The sequence below is a fragment of the Dendropsophus ebraccatus genome, chromosome 6, assembly GCF_027789765.1.
Source record: "Dendropsophus ebraccatus isolate aDenEbr1 chromosome 6, aDenEbr1.pat, whole genome shotgun sequence".
NCBI lineage: Eukaryota > Metazoa > Chordata > Amphibia > Anura > Hylidae > Dendropsophus > Dendropsophus ebraccatus.
This window is the reverse complement of record NC_091459.1, coordinates 31,189,706-31,216,293: the sequence shown is the minus strand read 5'-3', so window position 1 is coordinate 31,216,293 and position 26,588 is coordinate 31,189,706. Positions and strand designations below refer to the sequence as shown.

The window sequence follows — 26,588 nt, the reverse complement described above, 5'->3', positions numbered from 1 at the left end:
GCGTATTGTCAGAGCTGCATTGTGAAATTAGAATTTCTAATAAGTGCTGCAATTTTTTTAACCCAATTAACACAGAGAACGTCTTGAGACTGAATAGTACAATAAAAATTATTACCTTATTCTTTTTGCTTCACAACAGACAAATTAAACAATGTACTTAATTTTGTAACATTAATTACTTTATCGCAGGAAACTGGTTTAATCAAAGTTCAAATATTTTTACTTGAAAGCAAAAAAAAAAAAAAATACATGTAAATATTTTCATTCAAAAATTATTCGTGCAACCAGCGAAGTCCATTCAAATCACCTAATAATTAAAAAAATCAAAGCTAATTTACAAGACAGCAACTGTGACTTCTGTGTGTTGTAAACATATATGGACATCTATAATTACAATACAAACAAATATGTTCTTCCCATAACCTAAAGCTTTATAACAAATATTTAAAAATTTTTTACATTATACATAAAACATGAAATGCATGTGCTTACCTTTAATACAGTAAAAGAAGTCTAATGATCTCATGTGATTTCTTAGGTCATCGGTTAAGTCCAAAGCTGGGAACGTTCATTTTTCAGAACAAAATTTATGTTTACCCAGATAAAGATACAGCTTTTCCTTCACATTGTGATTTTTTCCATTTTCTGTAGTGTTCATTCAGAAACAGCTGTTAGTCCCTGCATGATGTTTTCCTCTTTACATCTGTAGCCGACTGCTCCACAGGCTGAAGAAGTTAAAAATCAGGTAAACAAATGCAGAATGTTTTTAAAAGCAGTCGCAGCAGTTGTCCATTGTCTTTACCATTATTTGATTGTGTGCATATTAGGAAGGTAAGCTACTGGAAGCAGTCTCAATGCAATGCCCAAAGATATGGGGAGAGACACTGAGAGGGAGAAGGAAAAGAAAGAGAGGGCTGTCAGTGCAGATAAATCTGCATATGGAAATTAGGGTAATCCTGGGTACAGTTTTATTTAACAATGATGTAGTGTTTCTTCTAATTAGCCAGGAATGTTCGCCCTGCAGAATAAGACAACTAGGAGTATAGAAGGAAACTATACAAAAGTTGTGACATTAGGAGCAGCAAAAGTAAGACTTACCAATACATTTATGTTTATCTTACTTTTATGATTATTTTTTGCTGACAATGTTTTTTTTTAGGATAAAATACTTGAAGCATAATACATGGATAGTGTAAAGGTTACCTGGCTACAGGTGTATGGGCCCAGAAATATCACAGATCTAAAAAAACGGATGAAGGACATTGGTTGGTTATGACAGTGGATATCTGACCATAAAATAGTGGCATTTTTCATTTAGGAAATCCGATCTAATACTATTCAATCATATTTATTGATCTTTATTGTATCTTTCCTCAGTATATACAGTTGACACACACTATTGCACTGCACTCTTTGGGGATCATTTCAAAGATTGCCAAGGTGCCTTGGTCTAGGAACATGATAGGCCTTGGATTCTTCAAACATTGGAAAGTGTGTGTGTGGAGGGGGGTAGTCTTTTTACCAGCCTCCTATTCAAGTCCAGGAAATTACTTTTTTTTTTTTTTTTACACGTTTTACCTAGGCTGGGTTCACACTATGTTTTTTCATCCAAGTTTTTTTTTTTTTTTTTTTTATAGATGAAAGATGACGGATGGGATATATTTGTGTGCATCCATTTTGATTCGTTTTTCCATTGACTGATAATATAAAAAAAGATTAAAACAAATCAGTGTTTTTAATGTACACAAAAATGTAGGTGACCACATTTTTGTGTACGTTTAAAAAAAAAAAAGATGCTTTTTGATGTTTGGTGTTAGGCAAGAATAAAAAGCCTATGCTTATCTTAACTTCCTAAACAAACACATCTCAGGAGTGACAGCCTGCTCAGCCAATCAAAGACTGAGATGGGACAGCGCCATGGCCAGTGATTGGCTGAGCGGGCTGTCACTCCCAAGACAGGAAGACACATAGGGAGGGCTAATATGCTATTGCTAATATGCATTGAATTAGACATTAGGGGAGGCTCAATGTGGGTTCACCCTAAATAGGTGGCTGATTAAACAAGGGGAGCAATGTTATCTCACTTGTTCAAACAGCACTTACAACGCTATTGAACACATCCACCTCTTGGTTTCCTTAATTGTAAGTTGGACCTGAACTCGCTGCTTTGATCAGTGGCAAGTCCAAGTGTAGGCTGCAATTATTGGTGACTTGCAAAGTGCTAGCCTCAGTGTCAGGACTGTGTGCTGGCGTTCCTCGGTTCGAGCTGTGTGTCCGAGAAGGCGCTGAGTTGCTGCATTCCAGAATCCTGTCTGAACACAGGTTTATTTTGGGTTTGTTCAGCCCCACCCGTCTTGCTTCTTGTGCCTTGGCAGCTTGAGGGTTACCTGCTGCTGTGCAGGTGAGCTGTGTGGAGGATCAGAGGCTGGTTCAATCAGCTGCTGGACTGAGTTCCTGATCCTGTATAAATAGTAGGTAAGCCCAGCATTCAGAGCTGGCCATTAGTTGTTACTAGTCCTAGCTCCCCTGCTCCTTTCCCAGCGTTCCCTGTCCCAAATACCCTTGCTTTTGCTCTGCCCGTGTTCTGACCTCTTGCTTGACATTTGACTATCCGCTCTCTTTCTGATTTTGTACTGCGTTGTCCGTTTGGTTTTTGACTCTGTTAGCTGACTATTCTCCATTGTGTTTTGTTTGTCTGTCTACGTTTGTGTGTTCACCTACTCAGTGTAGGGACCGACTCCATGGTTGTCCGCGACCGATCAATTTTTTGCTGCCCTAGGGCTATTATATGATGACCCAGACCAGGCAGCAGTAGCAGAGCATCAGCTTACTTCTCTGAGACAGGGTAAGAGACCTGTAGAAGAATAATGTGCTGAGTTCCGGCAGTGGTGTGTACCATCCGGCTGGAACGATCCAGCTCTGCGTTGCCAGTTCCGGATGGGGTTGTCGGATCAGCTTAAAGATCTATTGGTAGGGGACTATGACATTAGCCATACGGGTGGACAGGCGACTCAGAGACAGACGCAGAGAGAAAGACACCCCTGAATCTTCTAAAACCCTTTCCTCTTCAGTTTCTACTCCTAAGTTAAGTCCTTCTGTTCCCCGATTGCAAGATGAACCCATGCAACTCGGGGTTGCGGATGCCAATATTAGACGGGCCTACCGCCTACAACATAATCTCGGGGGTCACTCAGGTGCCCAGGTACCTCTTGAAAAGAAAAAAAAAATTAATGTTGCCTATTTCTTTGTTTTTGGGGGACAAATCTGTTTCTGGTTACGCTAATGTGGATTCGGGGGGCCTCGGCCAACTTCATTAACCCTGCATTCTGGTCAGCTCTAGGAATATGCCCACTTTAGCTTAGATGTCCGTTGACTATTACTGGTGCTGATTTTACACCCCTGGCCCAGGGTAAAGTCAGGTACATTACTCCTTCTATGGAGGTGCAGGTTGGGTCAGTACACAAGGAGATTCTTAATTTTCTGGTCATGGATAATTGTCTTCTGACATAATTTTGGGTTTGCCCTGGTTGGAACAACATAATCCTGTGTTTGATTGGTCCACTAAGGAGTTGAATAAATGGGGTCCTAAGTGTTCTTCTCACTGTATTGCATTAAATGTCACAGACTGCTCTGCTATGGAGGGAGAGATTCCTGAGTTTTTAGCTGACTTTGCCGATGTGTTTGATGAGAAATCTGTGGAAGTTCTGCCACCGCACCGTCCGTACGATTGTGCTATTGATTTGATTCCAGGGCCCAAGTATCCTAAGGGGAGAATTTTTAATTTGTCCAGACCCGAGATGGAGGCCAATGCGAGAATACATCCAGGATAGTCTTCGCAAAGGTCATATTCGTCCCTCTTGCTCTCCATTAGGTGCTGGTTTCTTTTTTGTGGGGAAGAAAGATGGGGCACTTAGACCCTGCATAGATTACCGTGAACTTAATAAGATCACCATTAAGAACCAGCACCCCCTTCCTCTTATTCTGGATCTGTTTAATCAGATTGTGGGTGCTCAGTGGTTCTCCAAGATTGATCTTCGTGGGGCCTACAATCTGATTCGAATAAGAGAAGGGGATGAATGGAAAACTGCCTTCAATACCCCTGAAGGGCATTTTGAATACCTAGTCATGCCCTTTGGGTTAAGTAACGCGCCGGCAGTTTTTCAGCACTTTGTAAATGATGTCTTTCGTAAATATCTTGGTCAGTACCTGGTAGTATACCTGGATGACATCTTAATTTTTTCACCAGATTGGTCCTCTCATGTTTGTCATGTCCGTAAGGTATTGGAGTTACTCCGACAGAATCACCTCTACGCTAAATTGTCCAAGTGCCAGTTCGGGATCCAGAAAGTCTCTTTTCTTGGTTATATTATCACCCCTAACTCTTTTTGTATGGACCCCCTTAAAGTGACCGCTATTGAGAAATGGGAACGCCCAACTAATCTCAAGGCCCTGCAATGGTTTCTGGGGTTTGCCAATTACTATAGAAAATTTATTAAGGGGTTCTCTGTCATTGCTAAGCCATTAACTGATTTGACCAGAAAAGGGGCAGATCTGGTGAACTGGAGCCCCGAAGCGTACAGGCATTTGGACAGTTGAAGAGGTGTTTCTCTGAAGCTCCAATGCTTATTCAGCCTGATCCTGAGCAACCATTTATCATTGAGGTGGATGCTTCGGAGGTAGGGGTTGGAGCAGTTCTCTCACAGGGTCCTGTGACACTGACTAACTTAAGCCCTGTAGCCTACTTTTCAAGAAAATTCTCTAAAACAGAGTGTAATTATGACATTGGCAACAGAGAACTACTGGCCATTAAGTGGGCCTATGATGAATGGAGACATTTTCTTGAAGGGGCTAAGCATAAGATTAAGGTTTTAACTGACCATAAGAACCTATTATACCTGGACAAGGCTAAACGCCTTACCCCCCGGCAAGCCAGGTGGGCATTATTCTTTACCCGGTTTAATTTTGAGATTACCTTTCGTCCTGGTTCTAAAAATGTCCGAGCTGATGCACTGTCTCGCAGCTTTGATGTCAGCAGTGCCCCCAGGGAAGAACCTGAGACTATTTTAACACCAGGAGTGGTCATTGCCACTCTCCAACCTGAACTTGCAGCTCAGGTGGTAAACTCACAGTAGCACCCAGGAATACTCCAGATGGGAAACTCTTTGTACCTCCTAATCTTAGACTCAAGGTTTTTGAAGAGACCCATTGTTCTGTATTAGCAGGTCACCCGGGCATTGCTGGCACAAAGCATTTGCTCTCATGTTGTTATTGGTGGCCTACTTGGGCCAGAGATGTTAAACTGTTTGTTGAGGCCTGTGAGGTCTGTGCCAGGTCCAAGGTCCCTCGCAGATTACCCGAAGGTCTTCTACATCCTCTACCTTTACCTGAGAGACCTTGGACCCACCTTTCAATGGACTTCATCACTGACTTGCCGCCGTCAAAAGGAAAAACTGTCATCTGGGTTGTTGTTGATAGATTCTCCAAAATGTGCCATCTCATTCCCCTTAAGAAACTCCCTAATGCACGTAGTTTAGCATCTTTGTTTATCAATCATATTCTACGGCTACATGGGGTGCCAGAGAACATTGTGTCTGATAGAGGGGTGCAGTTTGTGTCTAAGTTCTGGAGGAAGTTCTGTGGTCGATTGGGCACTTCATTATCATTTTTATCTGCCTTTCACCCTCAGAGCAATGGGCAGACTGAAAGAGTGAACCAGTCATTGGAACAATTTCTCAGATGCTTTGTTTCTGGTGCCCAGGACAAATGGAAGGAGTATTTGTCCTTGGCGGAATCAGCCCTCAATAATAGGGGAAATCAATCAAAATGTTGCCGTTTTTCTGTAATTATGGTTTTCATCCAAGGTATTCATCTGCGCATGCTTCTGAATCTGTTAACCTGTCAGCTGAAAAGACCTATAGTAGACTGTGCACAGTCCGGGCTCGAGCTCTTGAGAGCTTGGTTAAAGCCCAAAAAATCTTCTAAAAGACAAACCAACAAAAGACGCATATCTGGTCCAGAGTATTGTGTGGGTGACAAAGTGTGGCTTTCCACCAAAAACTTGAAGCTTAGGGTTCCGTCCGGAAAGCTAGCACCTAAATATATTGGTCCATATGCCATTAATGAAATCATTAACCCTGTTTCTTTCAGGTTACAACTGCCAAGAACCATGAGCATTCATAATGTGTTTCACAAATCTTGATTAAAGATGTATGTTACTCCGGTGTTGCCATCTACTCCCCCTGCCCCTCTGGTCGTTCAGGGGGATCTTGAGTTTGAAGTGGAAAAGATTCTGGACTCTCACCGGGTGCAGAACTCTGTCCAATACCTCATCCATTGGAAGGGGTTCGGCCCAGAAGAGCGAACTTGGGTGGCGAGCAAAGATATTCATGCTACTCGTCTCATACGCCAGTTCCATGCTCGCAATCCCTCTAAGCCGAGTCCTTTGAAAGAGGGTCCGGAGTCCCCTCATAAGAGGGGGGGTACTGTCAGGACTGTGTGCTGGTGTTCCTCGGTTCGAGCTGTGCGGCCGAGAAGGCGCTGAGTTGCTGCATTCCAGAATCCTGTCTGAACACAGGTTTATTTTGGGTTTGTTCAGCCCCACCCGTCTTGCTTCTTGTGCCTTGGCAGCTTGAGGGTTACCTGCTGCTGTGCAGGTGAGCTGTGTGGAGGATCAGAGGCTGGTTCAATCAGCTGCTGGACTGAGTTCCTGATCCTGTATAAATAGTAGGTAAGCCCAGCATTCAGAGCTGGCTATTAGTTGTTACTAGTCCTAGCTCCCCTGCTTCCTTCCCAGCGTTCCCTGTCCTAATACCCTTGCTTTTGCTCTGCCCGTGTTCTGACCTCTTGCTTGACATTTCACTATCCGGTCTCTTTCTGATTTTGTACTGTGTTGTCCGTTTGGTTTTTGACTCTGTTAGCTGACTATCCTCCATTGTGTTTTGTTTGTCTGTCTACGTTTGTGTGTTCACCTAATCAGTGTAGGGACCGACTCCGTGGTTGTCCGTGACCGTTTAGGGTCGTCCGTGGCAAGTAGATAGGGTCATTGGTTGGGGCAAGTTCAGGGCTCACTGTCTTGTCTGTGTCTCCCCAGCCTAACACTCAGCCAATAATACTTGGTATGTACCAACAATTGTGAGCTGCTCCTGCAATTGCTACTGCCAGATCAGAAGTGCTGGAGGTGGCTGGGGTGAGCTTGGAATCCCAGAAACAAGCCAGGAGGACATGGGAGCCTGGAGAGGTAAGTATAACAGGCGTCCTTAACTTTAACATGCAGTGAGATTCAGATGCCAGATTCTGCCTGACTGGGCAGATAATTTCCCCATGTAATAGGGCCCTAAGGCATTCAGGGGTAGACATATAGCCTGTGCTGGTTCGGTTCAGGTACACAGCGGCCCAGGGAGTGGAGACAGCAGCTCAGAAAGCAGTAAAGCACAGACATCAGGGCCCCTCACGTCTGTGCTAAAGGACCCTCCCAGGAATCCAGGACACATATTCTAGGTTCCCATATATTTGGCTTGTGGATAAAATGTATTTCAAACATAAAAAATAGAGCATTAAAGTAGAAGCATGCAATGTTGATTTCCTCATCTTAACCCCTTAGTGACCGCCATGCTGCCTTTTCACGGCGGCCACTAATGGGCTTTACCGATGCGTACGCCTTTTAACGGCGGGCGCATCGGAATAAATTACCGCCCGGCGGCGGCTGCAGGACGGGTGATCAGCGGTCAGTGTGACCGCTGACACCCTTCTGTAACTGCCCGAAGCGGAGGATTCTCTGCTCCGGGCAGTTTAACCCGTTAAATGGGCTTTAACGGGTCCCGGTGGATCCCAGACGGTGACGCAGGTCCACTTACATGATCGCGATGTCCCGCGGCGCCGTCCGGGGTCCCGATGTCTCCATGGTGATCCCGGGGTCCTAATGAAGGTCCCCGGGGTCTCCATGGAGATGCCTGATGCTGACAGGGGTGGCTGTGGCTATTGCCTGTCAGCATGAGGCATGATACAATACATTGCAGTACATCAGGTACTGCAATGTATTGTATCAATGATCAAAGTATTTTACACTAGTGTACAGTAATGTACACTAGTGTAAAAGTAAAAAAAAGGGAAAAAAGTGTGCACCAAACACAACACAGCCCCCCCCCAATAATAAAGATGCATTACATTCCCCATACACTATAAAACATTACATAAAAGTGATCAAAAACACAAATCCTATACATATTTGGTATTGCTACGTCCGTAACGACCCAATCTATAAAACAGTATCAATTGTTATATCGCACGACACACACTGTAAAGAAATAAATAAAAAAACAGTACCAGAATAACTGTATTTTATCAATCTGCTTTAGAAAATACGTCATAAAAGAGATCAAAAAGTCATATACATATAAAACTTGGTATCAATAGAAACTACAGATCTTCCCGCATAATATAAGCCCAAAACCAGCTCTGTCACGCAAAAGATGAGAACGCTATGGATCTTGCAATGCGGCGACAGTTATTGTGGGTTTTTGCTAGGAAGATAGTTTCTATTGCGCCAAAGCGGTAATAGTTAAAAAAAACTATACAAATGTGGTATCGCCGTAACCGTAGTGACCCAGAGAATACATGTATTATGTTATAAGTGACCGCCGATACGGATTTTTACGGCGATCACTAATAGGCTCTATTCTGCTGCCATCAGCTCTTTATGGCGATGGTGCAGAATAGTGCAGTGGCGCCGGTAATGCCCGCAGCCCCCTCCTCTCAGCTACCGGAGGTCACTGAGGGGTTGGGGCAGAGTGTGGGGTCAGTCCCAGCAAGTCCCCTCACCGGCGATCGCCGTTATTATCAGTATAACGGCGGCCACCGGTAACGGGCATTGCCAGCGCAGCTGAACGCTTTCATCTCTTCTCACCGTGAATCCACAGCGAGAGGAGATGAGAACATGTCCCCCGCCCTGTCCCCAGAATTAACCCTAGTGACCTGGCCACTGACCCTCCCCTCCCTGGGCGGCCATTTGATCCAAGATGGCCGGCGCCATCACTGTGAACAGACTCTGTTCACAGTGATGGATTCCTAAAAATGATCCAAGCTTCATTCTCTCCACCACCGGAGGTGGCGGAGAGCATGGGGCAATGATTGGTGACCACCCGGTGTGGTCCCAGTACAAGTGATCAGCAGTATATACTATATACCACTGATCGCTTGTTCCAAATGGTGCCGGCACTTTTTTACGCCTGTCACCAAAGTCAAGTGCCCTGGATTACCCGTAACCACCCTGGATTACTTGTAACCACCCCAGATTACCTGTAACCACCCCAGATTACCTGTAACCACCCCAGATTGCCCGTAACCACCCCAGATTGCCTGTAACCACCCTAGATTACCTGTAATCTCCCCAGATTGTCAGTATCCACCCCAGACAGCCCATAACCATCCCAGACAGCCCATAACCATCCCAGACAGCCCATAACCATCCCAGACAGCCCATAACCATCCCAGACAGCCCGTCACCACCCCAGATTGCCCGTCACCACCCCAGATTGCCCGTCACTACCCCAGATTGCCCGTAATCTCCCCAGATCGCCCGTAATCTCCCCAGATTGCCCGTATCCCCCGATAGCCCATAACCATTCCAGACAGCCCGTAACCACCCCAGATTGCCACAGACTGCCTGTAACTACCCCAAATTGCCTGTAATCACCACAGATTGTTTGCAACCACCCCAGATTTCCCGTCACCACCCCAGATTGCCTGTTGCAACCCAAGATAGTCAGTGAACACGAACAGATTGCCCGTCACCACCCCAGATAGCCAGTAACCACCCCTAGATAGCCAGTAAACACCCCAAGATTGCCCATAACCACCCCATACAGCCAGTAAACACCCCAGATTGCCCGTAACCACCCCAGATTGCCTGTGACCACCCCAGATTGACCGTAACCACCCCAGATTGGCACAGACTGCTCGTAACCACCCCAGATTGCCCATAACCCCACCAGATTGCCTGTTGCCACCTCAGATAGCCAGTAAACACCCCGAGATTGTCTATTACCACCCCAGATAACCAGTAAACACCCACATATCGCCTGTAACTAAAATGACACTCCTCTTCTGAGCCCTGCTGTGTGCCCATACAGTGGTTTATGCCCACATATGGGGTACCATTGTACTCAGGAGAACCTCCGTTACAAATTTTGGGGTGCTTTTTCTCCCCTGTTCCTAGTGAAATTGAGAAATTTCAAACTAAACAAACATGTTATTGGAAAAATTCAATTTTTTTCATTTTTACGGTCTAGTTTTGAATTCTTTCCTCCAATACCTGTGGGGTCAAAATGCTCACCACACCCCAAGATGAATTCCTTGAGGGGTGTACTTTCCAAAATGGGGTGACTTTGGGGGGGGGGGGTTCTATTCTGTAGACATTACAGGGGCACTGCCAACGCACCTGGCGCTCAGAAACTTCTTCAGAAAAATCATGCACTGAAAATACTTGGCGCTCCCTCCCTTCTGAGCCCTGCTGTGTGCCCACACAGTGGTTTATGCCCACATATGGGGTACCGTTCTACTCAGCAGAACCTGCGTTACATATAGTGGGGTAAGTTTTCTCCCCTGTTTCTCGTGAAATTGAGAAATTTCAAACTAAACAAACATGTTATTGGAAAAAATCTATTTTTTCATTTTTACTGTCTTCTTTTGAATACGTTCCTCTAATACCTGTGGGGTCAAAATGGTCACCACACCCCAAGATGAATTCTTTGAGGGGTGCACTTTCCAAAATGGGTTGACTTTTGGGGGGGTTCTATTCTGCTGACACTACAGGGGCTCTGCAAACGCACCTGGCACTCAAACTTCTTCAGGAAAAACTGAACTGGAAATGGTAATAGGCGCTCCTTCCCTTCTGAGCCCCGCTGTGTGCCCATACAGTGGTTTACGCCCATATATGGGGTACCATTGTACTCAGAAGAACCTGCGTTACAAAATTTGGGGTGCATTTTCTCTCATGTTTATTATGAAAATGAAATACTTTAATCTTAACAAATATATTATTGGAAAATTTCTATTTTCCATTTTTTTCCGGCCTAATTGTGAATACTTTCCTCCAGCCCCTGTAGGGTTAAAATGCTCATTATACCCCTAGATTAATTCTTTAAGGTGTCTAGTTTCCAAAATGGGGTCACTTATGGGGGTTTTCAGTATACAAGCCTCCTAAATCAACTTTAAAAAAGAACTGGTCCCTAAAAAAAAATCAGTTTTGGAAATTTCATGAAAATTTGATAATCTGCTGATACATTTCTAAGCCCCGTAACACCCTAAAAAAGTGAAATATGTTTACGAAATGAAGCCAGAATAAAGAGGACATATTCATAATGTGACTTACTAACCAATTTATATCATGTGCCTTTTTTTTTTTAGAAGCACAGAATTTCAAAGTTCGTAAAGTGCAAAATTTTCAAGTTTTTCATTATATTTTGATATTTTTCACAAAAAACACACATGACAGTGACCAAATTTAGCCACTAACATAAAGTACCATATGTTACAAAAAAACTATCTCAGAATCGCTAGCATACGTTAAAGCATCACTGAGCTATAAGCGCATAAAGTGAGACAGGTCAGATTTTGAAAAATGAGCCTGGTCATTAAGGCCCAAACAGGCTTGGTCCCTAAGGGGTTAAAATGTATTGAAACAAAAGACAACAAGAGTGCTGTGTATACCCCAACCAAACATGTCAATGTCTCAATAACTTGTCAGGTGCTCTTGAGCATCAATTACAGCTTAACAATGCTGTTCACAAGTCAACTTATTGTCTGCTGAGGAATGGCATCTCACTCCCATCCCATGGCATCCCACTCCTATCCAATGGCATGCCACCAATGATGTTTATACCAATAAGCTGGAGCATTGTCATCCATGAAGATGAAATTAGGTTTATGCAGAGGCACAATGACTGGATTACTGATGTTATTCAAGTAGTATAGACCTGTCAATGTACTTTTCACAAGATGTAGAGCAGTTCTGTATTGACCATACACACCTGCCTACACTGTAACACCACCAACAAAGGCCACAGTGGCTGATGCATAGCTCTCATCTTGGCATCTCCACCATTGTTGGCGGTGATCATTTCTACTCAGTGTGAATCGACTAGGGCTGGGCGATAATGGCCTAAATCAATATCGCAATTTATCGTACATGTAGCCACGGTAACGATAAATTGATCGATAATTATGGCACGCCCCTTTTAAAAGCCACACCCCTTTTGAAAACCCAATTTTCTGATGGTGATACAAACGTGAATTTATTCCATATAACAATGTGCAGCAAACTTCACAAGTAATACACAACGTTTTGGCGTCTCCTACACCATTTTCAAGTGCCACTTGAAAATGGCGTAGGAGACGACAAAACATCGTATATTACTTGTGAAGTTTGCTGCACATTGTTATACGTAATAAATTCACGTTTATATCACCATCAGAGTGCTTTTACTAGCTGACTTGGTATTCAACTGGTGGCCTCCACATTTCATTTAGTGTGCTGCCTATATTGTTTGCTTTATCTATGTATATATCTATATATCCATCATATATATATATATATATATATATATATATATATATATATATATGTGTGTGTGTATGTGTGTATGTATGTATAGACAGATAGATAGGAGATAGATAGATAGATAGGAGATAGATAGATAGGACTATCTCCAGTCACTGAGTGGCTGCAGGGGTCAGGTATAGGTCGGCGCCTCCATGTTTCCCCGGGCACCGCTCTCTCTCTCTCCCGCACAGGAATCCTCGGCCCCTGTCACTCAGTGCTGTAGCACATATATCTGTGTCCTGGGCAGAGCGTCACACACGGCTGCTTCCAGCACTGACAAAACATAACGGGGCTCCTAGAATTCCTGTGCGGGGACAGAGTGCTGTGGCCAGTGAAGCATGGAGGTGCCGACCCATACCTGACCCCAACTATATATGCCGGAGAGGGGGGCAGGGCACACCGTGCAGCTTCCAGAGAAGTTAGAAGTGAGCCGCCCGGCAGCAGCAGCGCTGAGCACACACTGGAGGGGGAGCTGCCGTCTGTGTGCAGATTGTCACATCTCCAGCCTTCCTCTTCAGCCCCCCGCAGCAGAATCTTCCATCCCTTGCCCTAATGCAGTATATGTGCGTCCTGGCTCGGGATCGGGAGGTGAATCGGAGCATCAGCTTTCCAGCCTTCACCTCTCTCTCCCTGCACCAGAGCATGCGGCCGCCGGGTGTGGGGGGGGAAATACCGCAGATACCGTCCTGGCGGAGTTGAGGTCGGTTAACCGACGCCAGTGAAGGTATCGGTATTTTTGCGGTATACCGCCCAGCCCTAGAATCGACCTTCATCAGTGAACAGCCCTGAGGCCCCTGGTCCATCATCCAGCATAGTTGACTCGTAAACTGCATGAGACGTTGTTGTCAAGCTGTAATTGATGCAGAAGGGCGCACTAATGAGACATTGGCTTTTTCTAGGGGTATACCCACCACTGTTGTTGGTTTCTGTTGCAAGTGTTTGAGATTAGGAAAAAACCATTGCATTCACCCTCACGCCAAATATTACTAACTTTTTGTGAGTAGTGTATGACCGTCAGATTTTGCGGAGATGATTTATGGCCGGTAAAAGCGGCCAGGGCCATCATGACGTGACGAAAAAGTAAACAATTCAAATTTGAGAAATCCTCACCTTTAAATGACACAGAAGTTCCCCCTTGTGAGTCACTGAATAAAACTGCCCTTTAATCACTTATATAGGAAAGGATGGTGGCGGTAAGATTAGGCTATGGGGGACCCAAGCACAAGGGTTCACTGCAGTCTGCATCAACCCCAGTCAGAATCACTGGAGGCCAAGTTTAGTTAATTCACTGTTTAATTTGTTTCTCCAAACACCATGCTTCAACCCATAGACCAACCATGCTTCAACCCATAGACCAAATGTTTTGCAAAGCACTTTGAAGCAGACAAAAAAAAATGACATTTAAAGAGTTTTGTAAACAATTTTTTCTCTTTTTGGACTGTGTGAGGCTGATTGTGAATGCATCAAATGACATTTCCATTCACATGCTTAATTCTGCTTTGAGACCTTTGTAGCCTGCTGTCATACATGATGCAGATGTTTCTATAGCACATCAGCAACATGACAACAAACAGGAAATTGTCGCTCTGGGTTTGGAAGTGGATGAAGAGGATGTGGAGGTATTGAAGATCATGAGCTGACAACAAGAGTTACCTTAGCTTCAGAAGTCAACAGAGCTTGACAGTGGGGAAGAGGAATGTTGACCAAGATGTCACAGCACAAGAGATGTTTTCCTGGGTAGTTGTTAGGAACAACTTAAAATGTGATTGTAAAAGCAAGAGGCTGGGCTACTATAAAACTTGCAGAAAAAAACACGAGAGGCAAACTACTTTGGACACAATTTTTAGCAGTACTAAAAGTCAAAGAACAGACCCTGGATATGCTCCTTTTGTCCTATTAACCCCTTAAAAACCGGACCAATTTCGACCTTTTTTAAAAAATATGTTCCTTAAAATCGCTCCATTCCCATGCTTATAGCGCTTTTATCCTTTGGTCTATGGGGCTTTGTGAGGTGTCTTTTTTTTGCGCCATTATCTGTACTTTCTATTGGTACCTTGATTGCGCACATTTTTGCCATTCTCCTCTCCAGCAGCCACTGCCCGTACAGCTCTGGGAGTCGGGTCGTGACATCACCATTTTATCCAGGAAGTGAAGCCCTGATGCAGTAGTAAGTGCAGGGATAAAAGCACTTTATAAGCATTTCCCGTAATGAGTGTATATTGGGGATTTGTATAACTTTTGGGGGGCAATACAATACTTTAATAAAAATTTCACTGGACTTCTCCTTTAAACTTGTTGGGGGAGATTTATCCAACATGGTGTAAAGTGAAACTGGCTCAGTTGCCCCTCAATCAGTCTGTAAGAAATAAAAGGTGGAATCTGATAGGTTGTTATGGGCAACTGAGCCAGTTTCACTTCCCACCATGTTTGATAAATCTCCCCCGTTGTAATTAAGGAGGTGCTGAAGGAGTAGAGTAGAAGAGAGGTAGTTGTAGCGGTGCTTGAAGAGTAGAGTAGAGGAGTTTGCCGGAGGAGCCCCAACCCAGTGTAGCGGTGTACTCTACCAGAACTTGGAGAGATACTCTATAATGAGAAGTTTACTTGTAGTTGTGTTTAGACTGTGTCTGACCACCTTGTGCCCTACAGTGTCAAGCTACAAGGGTGCAAGGTACTACAAGCCCCAGCCACGGTTATCTGTGCTTAGCTAAGTGTCCGGGGGTGTCCCAGTTACCTGCACTGCGAGATAGGATACGTCGACCTTCTTTACAGTAGCTTTGTCCTATCCAGGCTAATTCCTCTTGTGTTCAGGATACTGCCCTGCACGTTGTAGACGTGTCCTCAGCGTGGGTTAGGGTGTTCCTGGACTCCTCTCTCTTTAAAGTGCTTAGCACTGCATACTGATCGTAGTGGTAGTGGAGAAAGAACTGGTTGTCTCAAGGTGCATCTCCACACGTGAGTGTCTAGACTACCCTAGTTGTCCCTGACAGGGGCCCTGGCTCAACCATTGCAGGAATGATAGGTTTTGCATCTTCCCTCTCTGAGAATCTGGTTAGAACTAAAACTGCACTTCCTCCACCATGTAATTCCTCCTACAGGGGCTTCTGTATCCCTCCCTGTGAATGGTGGGGATGAGTGTGTGCATAAGAAAGAAGAGAAGAGATAGGATAGTAGTAGAGAGCACCTCCTATTAGTTAAGAACAACACATGGTACACTTAAAACATTAACCCATGACCTTCCTGTGCAATACATAGACATAGAAAATATAGACATCTAGTGGTGAAACCGTAGACTACTTCATCACCACTTTTAAACCTGAAAGAGGAAGCTTTTTGAGAGGTGCAAAGGAGAGAGAAAAAAAAACACCTGTGGTGGGACACCACACATACACTGATCGAATAAGAGAAAAGCTGGTGGCAAACTTAGACATTTAACCTGTCTCGGACAACCAAGTGACTTCACTCCTGGACTAGTTTGAAGCAGAGAGCCTGCTGGACAATCTGCCCTTAGAGAGTGGTAACTAGGGTATACAATGTGTGCATGTTGCAGGAATGTTCTATGCTCTCTTCTACTGTATGTCCTTTACCTGGTCTCTTGGCCCTTTTTACTGAATTAGTGGGGGTGATTGCAAGCCTGCATGGGTCGCAGCCCTAAAAAATTGAGGCTACTTTACTATGTCCAAGTACTTATCTGTGTCAGGTTGCTTGCTGCTGATAGCTCTTGGACAGGACAGCATGTAAGGCTCTTAGGCTCTTGCTCATGGTGTTTCTCCTGGCCAGGGGGATAACTAGAGATGTCTGAGCCCCATAGCACACTTTTGATTGCTGGTCAGGAGTGCTTGTAGTTAAAGGGACATTTGCAGAACCCAGAAGACCTGCTCGACCATCACATGCTGCAAATGATGACAGCTTAGGGGGCCCAGTGTTTTGCTGGAGCAAGCCACATGCCCCCTGAGATGGTGGACCCCATAGCAGCCGCTATGGCTCCTACAGTGGTAGTTATGTCTCTGCCTTTGGCCAAGGATCTTGGACATTGAATTGCTTTAGGAGCAAAGAGAGGCACATAGCTCATGGAATAAGTTTAAAAACTTTGTTGAATTTCACTGTTTTTCAGTTAAAAAGCAGACAACAGGCATGTGAGAAAAAGAAGGGCAACAAGGAGACTACAGCATCAGCTACAGTCCCTTCAACATTTTAACCAGTGCAGCTGAAACACCAGAGAATTTATGAAATAGACCAAAAAGAGCCTGAAAAATTATAGGAAGAATCAATGTTCCAAGGGGGAGGGTTAGAAATTAAACCTAATTGTAATTCAGAAAACTCCACACTTGCCACATACTGAACTGAACTGAAACTGAAAACATGTAATAAGGGAAGGATTGATAAGTTAATCACAGACTCTTGTCATAACCTCTATTCCCCTAAGACCACCAACCTCCTGCCAATAATTTTCTATTGATGTTGTCTCTCCATAGATACCTTGATGGTTGAAAAGCTGTTTTCCACTTTAAACCTGGAAGGACCTTAGACAGTGATGGTCACTTTATGTTGATCTGGCATATCTAATTTGCTGCTTAGCTGTAGGAGGAGATGGTGGTGTCGGGCAGAAAGCCCCTAATGTTGAAGGAAAGTCATAATCACAACCCTGTATCAGCAAAATATGGAAAAATGTGAACTGAAAAACTGATGTCCGATCTCTCTCCAGAACATGAACTACAATATGTTTACCAAGGTGTAGCTTGTATAACTTTTATATTATGTGATGGCTTTTAAAAAATTAAATCCTTTTAAATAAAACAAAATGTGTTTAAAATCGCTCTATTCCCATCCTTATAGCGCTTTTATTGTTTAGTCTATGGGGCTGTGTGAGGTGTCATTTTTTGTGCCACGGATCTGTTCTTTCTTTTGGTACCTTGTTTCCATATATGCAACTTTTTGATCACATTTTATTATATTTTACTGGATTTGATGTAAACAAAATGCACAGTTTTTGTGCTTACGCTGTTAACAGTGCGAGATCAGGAATGTGATAATTTAATAGTTAGGGCGAATGCGCACGGGGCGATGCCAAATATGTTTATTTTTTAATAGATTTTTTTTTATATAAAATGGGAAAAGGAGGGTGATTTAAAGGGTTTTTTGTTATTAATAAAAATACTTTTTTTTCACTTACACTAATTAGAAGCCCCCTGGGGGACTTCTATATACACAGCACTGATCTGCCATTGAGATCAATGCTGTGTATTTAATAGAGCAGTAATCCATCAGATTATTGCTCTATTATACTTGTCTGCAGCAGACCAGATGCACTGATTGCCGAGCCGGGATCAGCGTCATTCCGACACTGAGCCCCGGCCGGCTCAGTACAAGGAATCTCCCCTCCGCGATCGCATAGCAAGGGGGGGGGGATCCCCACACTAGATGACAGGGACAGGGGGCCAAACACTATTTAAATGCAGCTGTAAGCTTTTACAGCTGCATTTAAATAGTTAAATAGCTGTGAGCGGCGATCGCCCGCGCTGGCTAATACCCGTGGTCCCAGGCTGCACATAGCAACCGGGGACCGTAGGCTGAAGAGAGGGCTCCAGCTGGGAGCCCTCTCTGCTTACCCTTAACAGCCGCATGACGGGTAGACCCGTCATGCGTCATTAAGAGGTTAACCAAGTCTCTCATAAATTCACAATAAAGCAAAGAGAGATATGGTCGGCACTACAGTCTGGAGCCGCTCCCCGCCGCAACCAGACAGCAATCGGGAGGTATGCACGGCGGTGCTAGTGTAAAAGCAGTCTTTATATTAGAACTCTGGTAAGTAGAAAAGGAAAACTGCACTCACCGCCATTGGAGACAACTTCTTTATTTTCTACATACGTGCGGACATTTGCAGAGCAGACGCCAGCTAGGTGCGGGTAACAGGCTTGTTTCGCGCTTCTGCGCTTCAGCGGACCCCTGGGGAGAAATCAGAGAGTTCACTAGACTGGTACCAGATCACCATAAGGTTTAGTGCTCACTGTACATGAACAACGTGACTATCGCCTGCTCTGATCAGTGTTTGGCCTTTGTACTTATCCAGAACTGTAAGGAGTTTAGCCAGGCTTGGGAAATCAGAAGCTATACTCTGGGGGGAATAACTGAGTTCTACCTGTGTTCAAGCGTACTGATCCTACTGTTTGCAGGGCCTTCAATAGGACTCTGCTTCATCTTCATCGGTTCCCTTAAAGGATGCTATATGACTATCCAGAAAGTGCTCCATTTTGACATGGGAGAGCATGTCTCCTGTAGACCACTGCAGGCTGATCCATAGCCTGTTCTGAGACTTCCATTTTGGATAGTTTGGATGAAGATGAGGACCCCTTCTTCTTCACTGTCTCTTAATAATGCTTTGGGCCTTTGATTAACAGCTCCTTATCCCCTTCTTCTTACTCTCCATGCCCAATCACTGTCAGTAATGCTTTATTGTCTGACTTTTAGTCTTTTTTTGCTCTATTATCTGACTGATGTATGATGTAAAGTGTAGGGAGACTTCTGCATTATGATGTACTGCCATGCCATATTTGTTGTGTACTGCTTTACAGCCTGCACTTCGTCACAGTACATGGTATGTATGTGTATATATGGTTGTCGATAAATTGTTTTTAATCTAAACAAGCTGTCTACAGATGGTTACCTCTCCCTTTTAGATGAGATTCTGACTTGGCTAAGAGCATTGACTTGCAGGAATGCAAAGTTAAAAAGGCACTGGCATTGGTATAAAGAAGCTACAGATGGCGCAACCTACTTTTCATACACTAAATGTATATGTTTAGGTGGCAGTATAGAAACTGTATTTTAGAAACATTCGTATAAATCTATCAAACAGGATGAGTTAAATAAAAGTAAAATTAGGCAACTCACAATGAATATTGATTTATTTTATTAATGCAAGGCAGAAGATTTATATTAAACTATTTAATAAAACATTTAATTTCCCTCCACTAATCCTTCAAATTGAACGCCTTTACTTTAAAGATGACGTTGACATTGAATGAATCAATAATTATTGATCCTACCTAAAGTAAACATTGGCGTATTCAGCACCATAAATCTTGCCTTCAAGACAATTTTACTGGAAAAGGTTTTTGTAATGTATTCATTTTATGATTTAGAAACATTAAATTAGAATCATGACCTCATGGTTCATCTCTTATTATTATTATTATACTGTTTCTATGTACGCTTAGGCTTTACATTACATTCCTGATATTGTCCAATCCCTTATTTGGGGCAACTAGGGAAGCATGGTACATTTTCTACCCTAAGGCTATGTTCACACTACGTTAAAAACACGGCCGTTTTTCATAACGTCCATTTTTGCGCAAACATAGTACTGACAGTGGCTGAAAAGCAGCTGCATATCTGCTACGGGTTTTAGGCAGCAGAAACCAAAAGGCAACCATTCATGGACGAATACACTAGAATTAAGGCAAAGTACCCTGCCTCTTAGCAATGAATAGCTGTTGGTAGTAGCTTTAGAAGTTTCTTATATTACGGAGAACATAATACTTTATGATATATACCCCCATCAAAAACCCTTCGTATAGCTCTAAACCACTCAAGAAATCACAAGAAATGTCACACAGAAAGTACCCTATCAGGAACCATTGTGTAAGCTCTGTGTACCCTCATAATATCTGAAAACCCCTCAAAAGAGTTATTGTCCAGTCACCATGTGTTAGAAAAAATGGGCCACGGATGGTCATATTCCTTGGCATAAGTGCAAGGGATGGAACCCCATGGCTATGGTTAACAAGAAAGGAAATGTGAACCATAGTCATGGGGATTTGTGTCTGGAAAATACTTTTCATGGGCTGTGGGTGGCACATTGACGAGGCATTAAAGCGATTCTGTACCCACAATCTGACCCCCCCAAACCACTTGTACCTTCGAATAGCTGCTTTTAATCCAAGATCTGTCCTGCGGTCCATTCGGCAGGTGATGCAGTTATTGCAGCCCTGTGCCCTACGGGCGTATCTGTGCCCTAACTTTGCACCACCCCTTCCGCTCCGCCTCCCCACCCTCTTCATCATTAGGAATGCCACTGGAACAGTTAATTATGTTTGAACATTGCACAGCTGTCTTAATGATCCAGCACATGTGCTGTGGTAACACAGGTGGTGAATAATAGGCAATCTGCCTGGAGCATTCCTAATGATGAGGAGGGCGGGGAGGAGGGACGGAGGGGTGGTGCAAAGTTAGGGCACAGATACGCCCGTAGGGCACGGAGCTGCAATTTTAAAATAAATTTTTTATGACAATAACTGCATCACCTGCCAAACGGACCGCGGGACAGATCTTGGATTAAAAGCAGCTATCTGAAGGTACAAGTGGTTTGGGGGGTCAGATTGTGGGTACAGAGTCGCTTTAAGCTGTTGTGGATAATATATGCCTGTGTTGGAAATGTTTTTAATGGTATACAGCATGGGCACTAAATTTAAAGATGGGGTTGTTTAAATATATCCGAATTGACTAATGGTATTTGTTACGGGATTATCCTATTCATTTTTAGTGATTTACGGGGAAGATTACTAACTGCTAGCTGATGTTTCAATTGTAAACATCAAGCACAGGGGTGGTTAAGTCCAGTCCTATCCAGGCTTAATTAATCTTCAGTAAGGATCCTATTACACAAATCGATTTTTAACGATTGACGACTAATGATAAACGATCGCAAACAAGATTGTTGATCGTTAACCTAACCTGACATCGTTCACCATATTACACTGAAAGATAGTGGCTAGTTACGATTGTTACTGTGTTTGTTACTATGATCATTTGCTCCATCTGATCCCAGCAAAACAATGTGCAATTACACTGAACGATTAGTGAAAAAATACGGAACTTGAGCGAACGAATGTGGAATTATAGCGAACGATTAGTGAACAATTATCAAACGATTAACAATGATTTTAGGTTTAGATGTAAATCGATGATTAACGACATACAATTTTTTCAGTTGTTGCCTGCAATTACACAGAACGATAATCGTTTATAGTCATGCATGGTCTTTAGCCCCACCGACACAGAAGAACTGCCAGACCCCTCTTCGCAATGGGTGGTTCTTTATAGCATGCACACTGCTACAAATTGATGCTCACATTAAGAATTAATGCTCACATTCAGGACATTCCATATAAATCAATGGGTAGTATACGGATCCGTAATTGCAGACAGTATTGTACTGATGTTTGAAAAGGGGTTAAAAGGGGAATACCACTAAAATATAACTTTTCATATATTGCAGCCCATAGTAAAAAAAGTCTATTCTTACCTTTACGTGCTCCCCCACTGTTCTCCTACTGCAGGTTTGGATTCCGGACGAAACGTTCCCGCCTCCACTACCAAGATGGACTCGCCTGGGGCTGACAGCCTGCCCAGCCAATCACTGGCTGAGATGGAACAGTGCTGCAGCTAGTGTTTGACTGAGCGGCCTGTCACTTTAGAGTTCCAGCAGTGGCTACGTGGAGCGGGCAGAAGCTAGAAGGATATCGGGTGGGTGGACAGGTATGTATAAAGCTCTTTTTTTTTTTTTTTACACATTCATCAGCCATGCAGCACAATTACATATAGTGATGTGCGCCCGGCGGTTGATGATTTTCAACCCCTTAACCCCTTAACGACAAAGGGCGTATAGGTACGCCCTATTGCCGGTAAGGGCGTTCAGAGCGGGGCCGCGCGGCGACCCAGCTGTGAACCGCGGCGGTCCCGGATGCCGCGTGTAGCCCGGGACCGTAGGTATTAGCGGGCACGGTCCGATCGCCGTGCCCGCTAATACAGTAATCAGATGCAGCTGTCAAACATGACAGCTGCATCCGATTACCGGATCCAGCATCTCCCTGGTGTCTAGTGGCGGAGATCGCTCCTCCGGGATGTTATCCCGGAGAAGCGATCTCCGTTTCTGAAGCCGGCCGGGGACCGCTCCAAGATGGCGCCGTCCCCGTCTCGGCACTCGTTTGTTTCCGGCTGCAGCAGCCGAAAGCAAACGAGTGCCAATCTCATGGATCTCTGCAGCATATCTATGCTGCAGAGATCTCAATGAGAGATCAAAGTGTATATACTAGAAGTCCCCCAGGGGGGCTTCTAGTATATATGTAAAAAAAATAAGAAAAGTGTTGTTGTGAATAAAAAGCCCACTCCCCTAATAAAAGTCTGAATCACCCCCCTTTTCCCAGGTTATAAATAAAAGTAAATAAACAAACATGTTTGCTATCGCCGCGTGCGTAATCGCCCGAACTATTAATTAATCACATTCCTGATCTCGTACGGTAAACGGCGTAAGCGCAAAAAAATCCCAAAGTGCAAAATTGCGCATTTTTGGTCGCATCAAATCCAGAAAAATTGTAATAAAAAGCGATCAAAAAGTCGTATATGCGCAATCAAGGTACCGATAGAAAGAACACATCATGGCGCAAAGAATGACACCTGACACAGCCCCATAGACCAAAGGATAAAAGCGCTATAAGCCTGGGAATGGAGCGGTTTTAAGTGACGTATATTTGTTGACAATGGTTTGAATTTTTTACAGGCCATCCGATACAATATAAGTTATACATGTTACATATCATTTTAATCGTAACGACTTGAGGAACGTGCATAACAAGTCAGTTTTACCCCAGGGCGAATGGCGTAAAAACACATTTCCCCCAAATAAACAAAATGCGGGGTTTTTTCAATTTCACCACACTTTGAATTTTTTTCTGGTTTCGCAGTGTACTTTATGCAAAAATTCAGCCTGTCATTGCAAAGTACAATTAGTGACGCAAAAAATAAGGGCTCATGTGGGTTTCTAGGTGGAAAAATGCAACTGCTATGGCCTTTTATGCACAAGGAGGAAAAAATGAAAACGGAAAAATCGAAATTGGCTCTGTCCTTAAGGGGTTAAAGACCGGCTAATTTTCGTTTTTGCGTTTTCGTTTTTTCCTCCTTGTGTATATAAGGCCATAGCAGTTGCATTTTTACATCTACGGACCCACATGAGCCCTTATTTTTTGCGTCACTAATTGTACTTTGCAATGAAACGCTGAATTTTTGCATAAAATATGCTGCGAAACCAGAAAAAAATTATATACGCGGTGAAACGTTTTTTACGCCATGTGTCCTATGGAAAACCTGACATGTTATATATGTTTAAGTCGGTACGATTACAATGATATGCAACTTGTATAACTTTTATATTAATTGATGGCTCATAAGAAAATAAAACATTTTACAGAAAATAAATGTTCCTTAAAATTGCTCTATTACCAGGCTTATAACGCTTTTATCCTCTGGTCTATGGGGCTGTGTGAGGTGTCATTTTTTGCGCCAAAATCTGTACTTTCTATCGGTACCTTGATTGCGCATATGCGACTTTTTGATCGCTTTTTTAAATAATTTTTCTGGATTTGATGCGACCAAAAATGCATAATTTTGCACTTTGGAATTTTTTTGCGCTTACGCCGTTTACTGTGAGGGATCACGAATTAAATAGATATTTCGGGCGATTACACACGCGGCGATACCAAACATGTTTGTTTATTTATTTTTATTTATATATATTTAAGTTAACCCCATAGGCGCCGCGGTCCAGGCGACTGCAGTGTCTATGGGGCGGCCAGAGGGAGATCCGCTCCCTCTGATCCCCCCTTCACCTCCTTGTGTTTTTATTCTTACGACCTCATAAAAAATTTGATAAAAAATTATCGGGGTGTCACATGTCCCCCAGAATGGTACAGATGGAAACTTCAACTTGTCTTACACAAATATTTTGGCACCACATGCCTCTGTGACATAGTATAATGGCTAAAAAAAAAACAGAAATAAAAAAAGCCCCGAAATTCACCAGGTCTCTGTCATGTCTTCGGCCTGTGGTTGAGTCAGGTGACGCACTGCGGCCACATATGGGGGATTTCTAGAAACATTGGAATAAGGGAAATAAATAGTAAGTAGTATTTCTCAGTTAGTATTTTCTGTGTTAGAGGGAAAAAAATAATTAAAATAGAATATCTGCCAGAAAAATGAACATTTTAAATTTCCCCTCCAACTTGCTTAAATTTCTGCGAAACACCTAAAGTGTTATTAAACTTATGAAATGTTACTTTGACTACTTTGAGGGGTGCAGTTTTTACAGTGGAGGGATTTATGGGGGTAACTAACATACAGGCCCACAAATCCACTTTAGAACTGAACTGGTCCCTAATAAAATCAGAATTGAAATTTTCATGGAAATTTTAAAGATCGGTGCAAAATTTCGAAGTCCTCTAACATCCTAACAAGTAAAAGGACGTTCACCAAATTACGTCACCATAAAGCAGACATGTTGTAGATGTTGCATTAATAATTAGTTCATGTGACTATCTTTCTTAGGAAAAGAGAATTTTAGTACAGAAGTATAGAAATCTAAATTTTTAAAAATTTTGCGCAAATGTGTTTTTTTACCAAAGTGTATCAACCAAAGTATACCACAAACATAAAGAGGAATATGTCACGAAAAAACAATCTCAGAATAACCGCGATAGTTAAAAGCACCCCAGAGTTATCACTACATAAAGAGAGACAGGTCAGATTTTAAAAATTGCCCTGGGCATTAAGGCCAAAACAAGCTGAAGAGGCAAGTGGCTAAAGGACAACTCCAGTGATTTTTCTTTTCTTCAGGCAATTAAACAAATGACAAAGTTACATAACTAATGTGTAATGTGCCATAATTCCCCCCCAAGTGTTAAAATACATACAGTACATAACTGACAGCCAGCCAGCAGCATCTTGCGTCAATGACGTCTTAACAGAGGACCGGCCCCTCCTCTGCTACCTTGTCAGATGACTCACAGCTTGCTCAGTTCTAATTGGCTGAGCAAGCTGTCAGTCACCTGACGCTGCCAGCCGAAGAAGGAAAAGTGACAAAGAGATGAAAACACAGACGAGCGTTCCTGGACCCACGATCGATGGGAGATCCAAACGTAGATGGATCCAGGAGTGAGCGTAAGCATAGAAAATGTGTTTGTCACAGTTAGAGTTAACCTTTAAATTATGAGTCCGACTCATCACGTGGGAGAGGACCTTGCGCAGTCTTCTCCCAGCTGAATGTTCAGACCCTGACTGATCAAAACTTTTAATGTGTCAAACATTTCTTGAAACAACAGTGCCAACTTACCTACTGAGAATATTTAATACATCTTAAACTCAATATAGGCAATAGCAGGCCAGAAAATAGGGTAAGCCCTGTAAGGCCAGATCACATGGAGTAAAAGTGTTGGAATCCTGCCTCCCTCAGTGTCATACAGTCTGTCTATGGGACGGCTTGTGCGCCTCCACGCTCAAAGAATTGACATGTCAATTCTTTGAGCAGAGAGGCACAGAGAGTAGAGGCCTACCAGCCCTCCCATAGACAGACTGTATGGGTGGGTTCACATTGAGTAATCCACGCAGAGAAGTTTCAGCAAATTCTGTTGCTTGTCCCCGCGCATATCCACCCGTGCTATAGACTCAATTCTATGCACAGACGGATTCCGATGTCCGCTGAAAGAATTTGCGTGTTAATTCTTTCAGCGGACGGCAGAAGTCGCCCACACATAGAATTGAGTCTATGAGACAGGCGGAGCTGTACGCAGCCGCGAGCAGGGACGGGCGACGGAATTTGTTAAAACTTCTCCGCGCGGATTCCTCAATGTAAACCCACACTATGACACCGAGGCAGGCAAAATTTTGTCGCTTTTTACTCTTTATGAACTGGCCCTTACACATTGCACTGTACATTGACTATGTCATTAGGGGTTACAGTAACACCCATATCCTTCACCCATACACAGCACGTAAGTCCTATCCACCGCCATAAATAACATAAAAGTACAGTAACAATGCCACAAGGAGAGGGCTGACACGATGAGACGCTCTTCAAGCAGAATCCTGTCACACCTCACAACACGCAGCCGTCACAGCCGCACAGCCCAGGCATATTTCCCGCGTTTTTACTTCACGTTCTGCG

At 43.5% G+C, this 26,588-nt stretch overlaps 1 long non-coding RNA gene across 1 annotated transcript; it reads right to left on the bottom strand.

Annotated features, from left to right (window-relative positions):
- Positions 1-251: 251 nt before the first annotated feature.
- LOC138795532 (uncharacterized) lies at positions 252-26,588 on the bottom strand. The gene is made up of 6 exons (XR_011363620.1): positions 26,519-26,588; positions 24,450-24,518; positions 18,429-18,541; positions 1,204-1,240; positions 493-725; positions 252-307 (listed from the first exon to the last, which is right to left on the bottom strand). It is a non-coding gene; the product is annotated as an uncharacterized lncRNA (long non-coding RNA).